Source organism: Miscanthus floridulus, chromosome 3 (genome assembly GCF_019320115.1).
Source record: "Miscanthus floridulus cultivar M001 chromosome 3, ASM1932011v1, whole genome shotgun sequence".
NCBI classification, from domain to species: domain Eukaryota; kingdom Viridiplantae; phylum Streptophyta; class Magnoliopsida; order Poales; family Poaceae; genus Miscanthus; species Miscanthus floridulus.
Window position 1 is genome coordinate 80,880,833 of NC_089582.1, and position 9,162 is coordinate 80,889,994.

The 9,162-nt window shown below is 44.9% G+C and overlaps 1 pseudogene; it reads right to left on the reverse strand.

The window, feature by feature from the left end:
• Window positions 1-4,492: 4,492 nt before the first annotated feature.
• LOC136543934 (uncharacterized) lies at window positions 4,493-8,033 on the reverse strand (annotated as a pseudogene).
• Window positions 8,034-9,162: the final 1,129 nt, after the last annotated feature.

Consider the following 9,162-nt stretch of genomic DNA (forward strand, 5'->3'; position numbering starts at 1 on the left):
GGAGATTGGATATGCTCTGGGGCTTGCCTTTGAGAAAGTTAGCAGGGGCGTGCTCAGGGCACTAGCACAGCTGCTCCTGGACCTGTACGCCTCCTTCTGGAGCCTCCAGCTGGTTCTCCTCTCCCACGAGCTCGAACTACAGCAGTGTCACTCCTTCTGGTGATCCTATATGTATGGATACATGTATAAATAAAAGGAATGCATGGGACTGAACATAACATGGTACAATAACAGCAAGCTACTAACATAAACATGTTTAGCATGATAACAAGAGGTGATTATCTCTCTAGTTATTTTGACCGAGTAGGTGCACATATCTTCTCTAGAGATAAAACACTCACCATGCTCTAGCAACCTAAGGTACAACTCTTCATCAGCTGTAAGGGGTCGAAAACCTGCAGCTACAACTTTCCTTAATTAGCTTACGCAACCGCATCAAACTCACACATACAAGCATTCATGAAAAGATTAAAAGAGATACTAGATAACACCTAAAAAGCAAACTGCACACAATCAATCAATTCTGGGCACAAGCAAACATGCTACCAGATTGTACACATCCTAAACATACTAGAAAGTATAATGGTTGGCTCCAAATAAATTATTTACATGCCTTTATTAATTTACTTAGTTAGCAAGGCACAGTAAATTCTGCGAATATTACAATAACTTAAGGATGCATACAAAAGTCTACTGTATAAATGGCATAACTTTTACAAAAATAACAAGCAAAACATGCTTATAACAACTTAAATAGTTTTAACCTATTGAAAAGTGTCGAACAACAGATTTCATATTTTCTTGCATTCAACGTATCACCAGGAAGCTATGAAAATTATTTCATACACAGAAGATACATATAAATACCATACTCATTTTTGCATGAAAACAAGCATCAAACAAGATTAAATTCTAACAGCACAACAAAAGCATCTATACTGTAGGTTCAATATTTTTCTTAGCTAATACATGTTAAACAAAGCCAAAAAAAAACCCGGAATCATATATAATGTTTTGGACTTTGCCATCGCCATTTTCACATTTTACAAGTTTAAGGAGCAATTAACATAGACAAAGAATACAGCACACAAATCATCACCAAACAGCAAGTTTTATGATTCTATCAGATAGAGAATTTCCAGAAAAAACCAACAAAATTCATTTCACCCAATTTGGACTCCTACAACTCCAGATATGAATTTTACAAGATTAGCACATATTCTGGAAAAGATTAAAACGAAAACCAAAAACTAAACCCTAACAACTCCTACGGGCACACGGTTCAGTGCACCCAAAGGGGCTGACTGCTAGGCCCGTGGTCAACTAACCCCACCCATCGGGCACATAGCAGCAGGGGGCGGATTATGAATGGCCGGAGCTCACCAACGGCGAGGTCCCCGGCGACGGGATGAGCTCCAGCGTGCTCCCCATCATCCCACACCTGGCTAGGTCTCGGTTCCTGCGAAGGGCTCTTGACGCGGCGGTGGCGGCTATGGCGGCACGGCTGCTCTGCATGGCGGTGCACACGTCGGAGTTGGCCGTGATGGCTCGTGTGGAGCTTCGGTGATGCTTCCTGTGCTCTAGGTGAAACTTTAGGTTATGGTTTGGGGCTTTGTGGAGCGACGGTTGGCCCATATCGCGTGCATGGTGACAGCGTGGTCAATTCATGGCGGCGGCATGGCCTGTTCCGGCGAGGATGAGCCCCGCATTGGCTAAAGGTTGACGGTTGCGGCTCCGGTAACCCTAGTGCGTGCCTAAACTAGAGAGAGGGAGAGCATAGAGAGTTGTGAGAGCAGTCAACCACGCACGAGCTCAGCTCGACGTCCATGGCGGGCACGTGGGCGGCATGCGTCCCGAGGGCCCTCACCTTCATTCAGACGTTGACAAGGCTAGGTCAGGGGCGTAGAGGAGGCCATGGTGAAGCTGCTGGAGGAAGGAATTGGGTGGTGGTGCTTTGTGGGCGGCGAATCACGGCGACAAAGGTGCAGTAGGCGGCGGCAATGGCGGTCTCACCTTTCGGACTGAGAAAGGAAAGGAAGAGCGCGAAAGAGAATGGGAGAGTGGGAGAGAGAGAGAGCAGGCGTCCGCAGCTTGGCTCCCCTCCACATCGCGCATGTCGCTCGCGTGAGGAGAGCGCCACGCGGCGCCCAAGCTCTGGTGGGCCACCCACGCCTGATGGCGTTTCTAAAAAAACGCCATCGCCCGACTGAAACCACCACCTTCTCCTCCGCCTAACTCTATAACTAGTTGATTATTGATTCATCCAATTACTGCCTGTTGTATAGCTACAAGAGTAATACAACTTTGCTTAAAAACGTTTGGTCAAAATCGAACTGGTTTGCAAGTTAGAAGGTTTCAAAGATGGCTATAATGAAACTGAAAACTGAAAATTCAGTCTTTCAGACTTGGCCAAAATTTTGGAGATTCAAAACAACACTAGGTTGGGTTTTGGGGTCTCTGTTATGCTAGGTTAGGGGCTGAACTATGCTTGGGTCCTTAAACAAAGTTTGTTGTACTCAAACTGAACTACAACTCTTATTTAATGTTAAACATCATTAGAGCTACAGAAACCATACTTCTAGTTCAGTCAACACAACATCATGAAAAAGATGATTTCTAAACAACTAGCACTTAGAAGCATATTTGGACTAGATGATGAACATAAACCCTAGTTCACTTTGAATCCTAAGGGACTGTTTGTTTGACCAGGAACAGTCACCTGGAACAGTTCCCAGCCGGATTGATTGTCTAATTTGTATAGCTTTGATCAGTGGGACTAATTCTTTGGCTCAATCCACCTTAACCGAACAAGCCCTAAGTGGGTCTAGGTTGGTTAGGTGCTCAAACAACACTGACTTGGATTAACAAACATGATCATATAGCATACACATGGCTAATTTAAGCATCACATGGAAAGAAACATATAACAAAGGAATGCATTAACATGTGCTCATGCTTATGAATGAATGATGAATGCTTATGCTCATGCAATGCAATTGCAAAATGCAAGCTTAACACCTAGGGCGTTACAATATATATGTACGTATACTCACCGCTACGAAGAAACACACATTCTACCCCACTATCTGTACTTCCAAAATACTAAGCTGGTAAATTTCAATATTTATGACCACGTGGGCCTCGCTGCCAACATATACAGTTGCCTACCATAGGAAAAATAACATTGTTAAATCATCAAATCTGGAATAAATTTAGAAAAATAGGGGCAGCTGCATGGATGACTAAACCGAGCGGTCAGATTTCACTATAAAAGTCTAAATAGATGAACTATGCTCAATTTGTATATCTCAATTTTCTTTGACCCGCATCCTCTATGTTTAATTTCTGGCTTCGCCCTTGGTTGCGCTGACGTTTAACCCCAGAGTCGAGTAGAGATTGTGGTGTTGGGTCCGTACATGCACCAAATGACAAGTTCTGTGCCGGATTAACCAAATTCAAAGTTACAGGGGCAAGTTGCACCCGTCTATATAGTTATTGTATTCTTCATGTAATTTACTTTTTTTTCTCAAAACTTCAAAAAAAAAACCATCATTCGTTCAAACAAAGGAGATTGCCTCCTTTCCCTTTCCTGTGACAGTTAATCTCCAAAGCAACCAAAGGGGATCGCCTCCTCTCCCTTTCGTGTGTCAATTTTTTTTTTTGGAAATTTTTCATGTGTCAGTTAATCTCCCGCGCATCTGACTTCCGTGTCCTCCGACTCAAGCTATCCGCCACCACGAGGATGGCTATCGGCCAGAATCGGCTTGGCCCTCCACAGCCATGCTAGTGTTTCCCAACGTCGTGCGCATTGCATGTGTGGGCCTTACCCCTGTGAACAGCGCCCATGAGTCGCCGGGCACGCCGCTGCTGCCCCATGGCACCCGTGCCGAGCCGCAGTTGGGCCACCTCCACTGACTTGCGCCAACTTGCTGTTGTTGAGGCGTGGGAGAGGGAGGGAGAGAGCCGAGCCATGGGAGACGGGGAGCCTGCCGCGTCGGAATCTTTCGCAGGACACCTCAGTTTGTTTTTATCCAAACTCAGTTCCGCAACCGTCAGTCAGAGCAATAATAATAATAAAAAAAAAGGCAGGGAAGGCAAGGACACCTGCATTGTAGTCCTACCTTGAAACACCCAGGGACAATAACAAGTGACATTTTTCATAATACATACAATGATACTGCAGAGCATTCTAAGCGCGTGTTTAGTTGCCCAAATTTTGAAATTTGGGGCTACTGTAGCATTTTCGTTTTTATTTGACAAATAGTGTTCAATCGTGGACTAATTAGGCTCGAAACGTTCGTCTCGCAATTTCCAATTAAACTGTGCAATTAGTTTTTTTCGTCTATATTTAATGCTCCATGCATATATCGCAAAATTCGATATGATGGATACTGTAGCACTTTTTTGGATTTTGGGGTGGGAACTAAACACGCGCTAAGTTCTACAGAGGTGTGTCCCAACTTACAACTAGTACAACAACAGTACCATAACATTAAAGAGTAACATCTTGTTTTGGAAACCTGAGACAATAACATAACATTAAATATCAATTATATTATCAAGTATGCATGCCCTCACCCTCACCCGAATGAAATATACATCATGTCCATCTCCGGATCCTCCTCCTCTTCCTCATTACGGATATAGTTGAAATAGATGGCGTCATCTTGGAGATCATGCACCCAGTCCACAGGTTTGCTTTTGAGCACACTGTCGTTCTTGTACAACCTGCAGTCAGATTGATACAACTCCACAAAATTGTCACGTCCATGAAAACTGGACACTGCTGGATGAACAATCCTGTTCCCCTGGCGCTCACAGTATATGCACCGAACCTGCTCTGTACATACAGAAGGCAAACAAATTGTAAATTTGTATCAGGAAAAAACATTTTTTATTTAGAGTCAATTTCCAAAAAAAAAAACTAGAGCTATTTTATCATATTATTGTATCATAAAACTGCAATTTTTGTATCCTATTTCAAAAAAAAAATACAAACTATTTTGACAGTCTCAAAAACTTACAATCTTTGTGACTACATGACAATGTGGCTCCACATGTTGACACCATGGAATAAAGTTCCATGTTATGAGGCTGACATGTGGGGCTACTTTGTCATGTGATCACAAAAGTTGCGGTATCTTGATCATATGTCAAAGTAGTTGCAAGTTTTTGAAATAGGATCTAGAAGTTTGAACCGGTTATTTGATATACACGTCACAATAGTAGTAGGCTCATATGCGTTCTGCTCAACTTGTTCTTATTACCCACAGCCACTAGCAAAACTAAGAACTCAGTTCCTAAACATAATGAGTAAAAAAAAGGGAAGGACACCTGGGCATTATAGTCCAACTTGGTAATACCCAGGGAGAACAACACAAGAAGTGCCATTTTTCTTAATATGATGATCTTGCAGGTGCATTCCTAAACTCTACAATGACAAGTATCTCAAAACTGTGAGCTGCAATACTGCAAATGAATACATACAATGCATTGCAACCTACGAGTAAATATTCTTTGAAAACATGGACGATATTTCAGCAACTAGTACAGGAACATTACTACATAGCTAACTAGAGGAGGTATCGACAATGCTGTTGTTCTGAGGTAGCGCAGTCAAACCTTTCCTAGAAGCTATGTCCCATTACCTTATTCCAAATCTACCCTGCACCATGTAGAAGTTAATCATGACAGAACTAACATATCTGAAACTATGCTGGTTAATTTTACCATTTTTTATATAATTTATGGTAAATTATTACTGGTGCTTGACACGTTCCAAACCGCATGGCTGGAGGACAACATTGAAGTAAAGCACCAACAGAAATTCAATGATGGAAAGAAATCCATGAATGTACACAAAAGGAATGACCACACAAAAGATATATTAGATGGCTTATTTCCCCCTTGGCCATGTCAGTGTCTTATCATAGCTACTGCAGTAAAAATGCAAATACTGTGATTACACTGTTTTCCTCTCTCAGATCAGATTTGCTTTAGTGGTTATCTGAGCTATCATGAACATGCATTATTATGTAAGCCTAAATGCTTGTGTTTTATGGATAGAGTTGGCAATATTCTGCGCTAGTGTATTTTACAACGGGCTCCAAAACGAGGCATGCCAGAATGTGAAATATAAGAATGAACGAGATCAATCTACTTGACAAGTAATACAAACACAGCAATTGTAAGGTCTAGAGCATACCAGTGTATGGACCAATATCATCATCTGTATTCTCAATAGCTTTTGGATGCATACTCACAATACCATCTGAATGCATAGACACAATAGCATCTGAATTAACAACAGCATCTCGCCATGGCCGACTCACGGGGACACACCAAGCACTTGTGTCATGGTTGCCACATTCAGCAAAGAAGAGCATTGCATGCTCGCCTTTGCGAGTAGCCAGAAAATTGATATGAGAGTGCCGATATATGTGAGGAGTCTATGGATTGTAGGCTCCAAAAGTGTCTCTGCTGAACTCTGGGCCAGATACGAGCTCATTGACACCACAGATAACATGAAGACGGTACTTGCATTGGGTTCCTTCAACCATGAAGAAGAGTGTTAAATTGGAAACCAGACATAACAAAAAAGAGATTATTTGCAGAAAAAGTGAGGAATAAAAAGGACGAACCATGGTCTCGTTGAACTTGCTCAATGCATCTTCCACCATTCTCCTGGCTCGTTCATGCTGGCCCCAGAACATGGTGTAGTACAGCTTGGCTACTTTTTTAGGCAGTTCCGGTGGCTTGTGAAACATGACATCAGAGGAAACCCCGAAGATGTGCAGTTTGAGGATCTCAAGATCCATAGCAGAGAGCAGGCGACCATTCTCCAGACACAACAACTCTGAGGCAACCTTGATTCTGTCCATAAGACCCTGTGATCCAAGAAACTCTGTCTGTTCATGAGGCTTGGGGTGAAACGCGGCAATGGCTGCAGCAACATATGCTTCTGCTGGCACCATGCTATGCTGAAAACGGGGATCAGCGGCTGACAGCTTGGCCTTGTTCATCAGAAGGTGATGTATGGCTTCATCAGGTGTGAGATCTGGGTAGCGGGGTGCACAGGAACGATATGAGACCATAGAGTGACCGGGCCGCAGCACGCCACAGGCACTCAGTGCTGATCATGGTGAGTGTAACTTGTTTGCTTGGTGGGAAGGTTCCCGCATACAGATGGTGTTAATAATGATGTTGGAGACAGGGTCCAGTGGACCAAGGCAGTTACCGGCCGTGAGCATGCTGTGGTGAAGCCAATTGGTGAGCTCCTGCTGTGGCAGGCTGCCCAGCGCCTTGAGGTAGGATCCATGGATTGTTGCCAGGAGTATGCGCATCATTCCTGCCCGGGCAGAAGGAAGCTCCTTGCGAAATGTTTTTTTGCTGAGCAAGCCTGCCTTTGGCGAGTTCCCACAACTCTTGGAGTTGAAGATCATCATCGGATTTCGGTGTCCCAATCAGGTGCACTGCACGACTTGCAGCGTTGTGGTCGTGATAGGGGACTGATATGCCGGCCAACTCCTTGAGGCCAGCTGAAGCGCGCTTCCACCCGAGCACGAACAGCTTCAGGTCCGGGTGCTTGGCGGCGACCGCTGTGAATCGGAGGGCCGCCTCGACCGCTGCCCTGGTGGTGGCGGAGTCGAAGCCGAACTCCTGCATCCTGCGTCTGTCGATGATGACGAGGGCGGCGACAAGGGGGTCGGGGCCGACAGCGTCGAGGTACCCAAGGCCTCCGCTTCCGGGAGGTGCGGGAAGAGTCTGGTCAGGAAGGCGATGAGGCCGTCGACCGAACGCTCGGCGGCCATGTTTCCTGATCCTTCTTCCGGCGGCGCGTGAAAGGCATCGTAGATGCAGCCGTTGACACGGATGTTGCTGATGGGATCCAGGAGGCCCAAGCAGCAGCAGCTGCTGTGCAATTTCTCCTGGTAGAGGAGCGCCGCCCTGTAATTCGTCTCGACATCGTGAACAACGCTGCGGAAGTCACCTTCCCTCTTGTGCAAACTCGTCGGGGACGTCTCCCGGCCCATAGATGCGCCTCATTGTGCTGATTCCGGGGGCGTTCGAGATCCTGAATTTGTCTAGGTAGCGCATCGTGCCGAGGCCAGGAAATAGGATTCGAGAGAGGAGGGGACAGTGTTTAGGATTAGGATCTAATTTAAACCAATTGTCCGTGACAATGGCGCCGGCGGTGGTGCTCGGCATCGCGGATTCGGTCTCGAATACGGTCGAAAAACATCTGTAGCGTTTTCACCCCCACCCATGGCGGTGAGGCTCATCGAGGGACGAATGCGGAAGTGGAGCTATCGGGTTATTTGTACCGTGAAGGTAGTCGCAACCCATAGGCTCAAATGTAGCCATCACAATACCACCAACGTCCTCGACATTCCAAACCAAAGGAGGTGGTGCTAGAAATAAAAAAACAAAATATTAGTTGAACATAACCTATATATTTCGGACTACAATGATGCAATGCAATGCTTTTATATGTAGAGAGATTTAATTTACCTATAGGATCATTCTTTTTCTCCTAGTTGAAACAAGACCGGAAAACCTTGGAGCCTCTGTGAGGCCTCTGGTTGCTTGTAAAATGGTTCGAGAGTTAGGAAAACAATTAATCAATATCGTCGATCCAACATATGCAAATAATTAATGTATCTCCACCCTTGCTCTTGCTAACCTCCATCGCTGCTGCCACGTCACAAAGAGCTGCTGTCCATGCTACCGAACGAAGAGAGGGAGAAAAGGAAGTCCCTTTTTTTCAATTTGAAAACTAGACAAACGACTACTCTAGTCAATGCACTGTGAAGAGCCTGTTTCCATTCGACTCTTCTCTTTATATAGTGGAACGAAGCTGCAGGCACCATTTATGAGTTCTGAACTACCATTCAAGTCATGAAGAAAATGCAAGCCACTGTGTCCGAATTACCGTCCGAGTCACGAAGCAAATGCCCATGTAGGGAAGACAGTAAAATCATGGTACTATACATACTATACAGTACTAGCTACGAGTACAACCGGGTTTATGAACAGATTGAGCCAGTAACTTTGTCGTGTAACATGTTTCGATAATAGGTTGTGTTGTGCAACATGTCTCTTGGCCTGTGGTGCGGAGGTGTAGAGCTTGGAGATCGTGGTCGGCGGCGAAGGTGAAGGTCA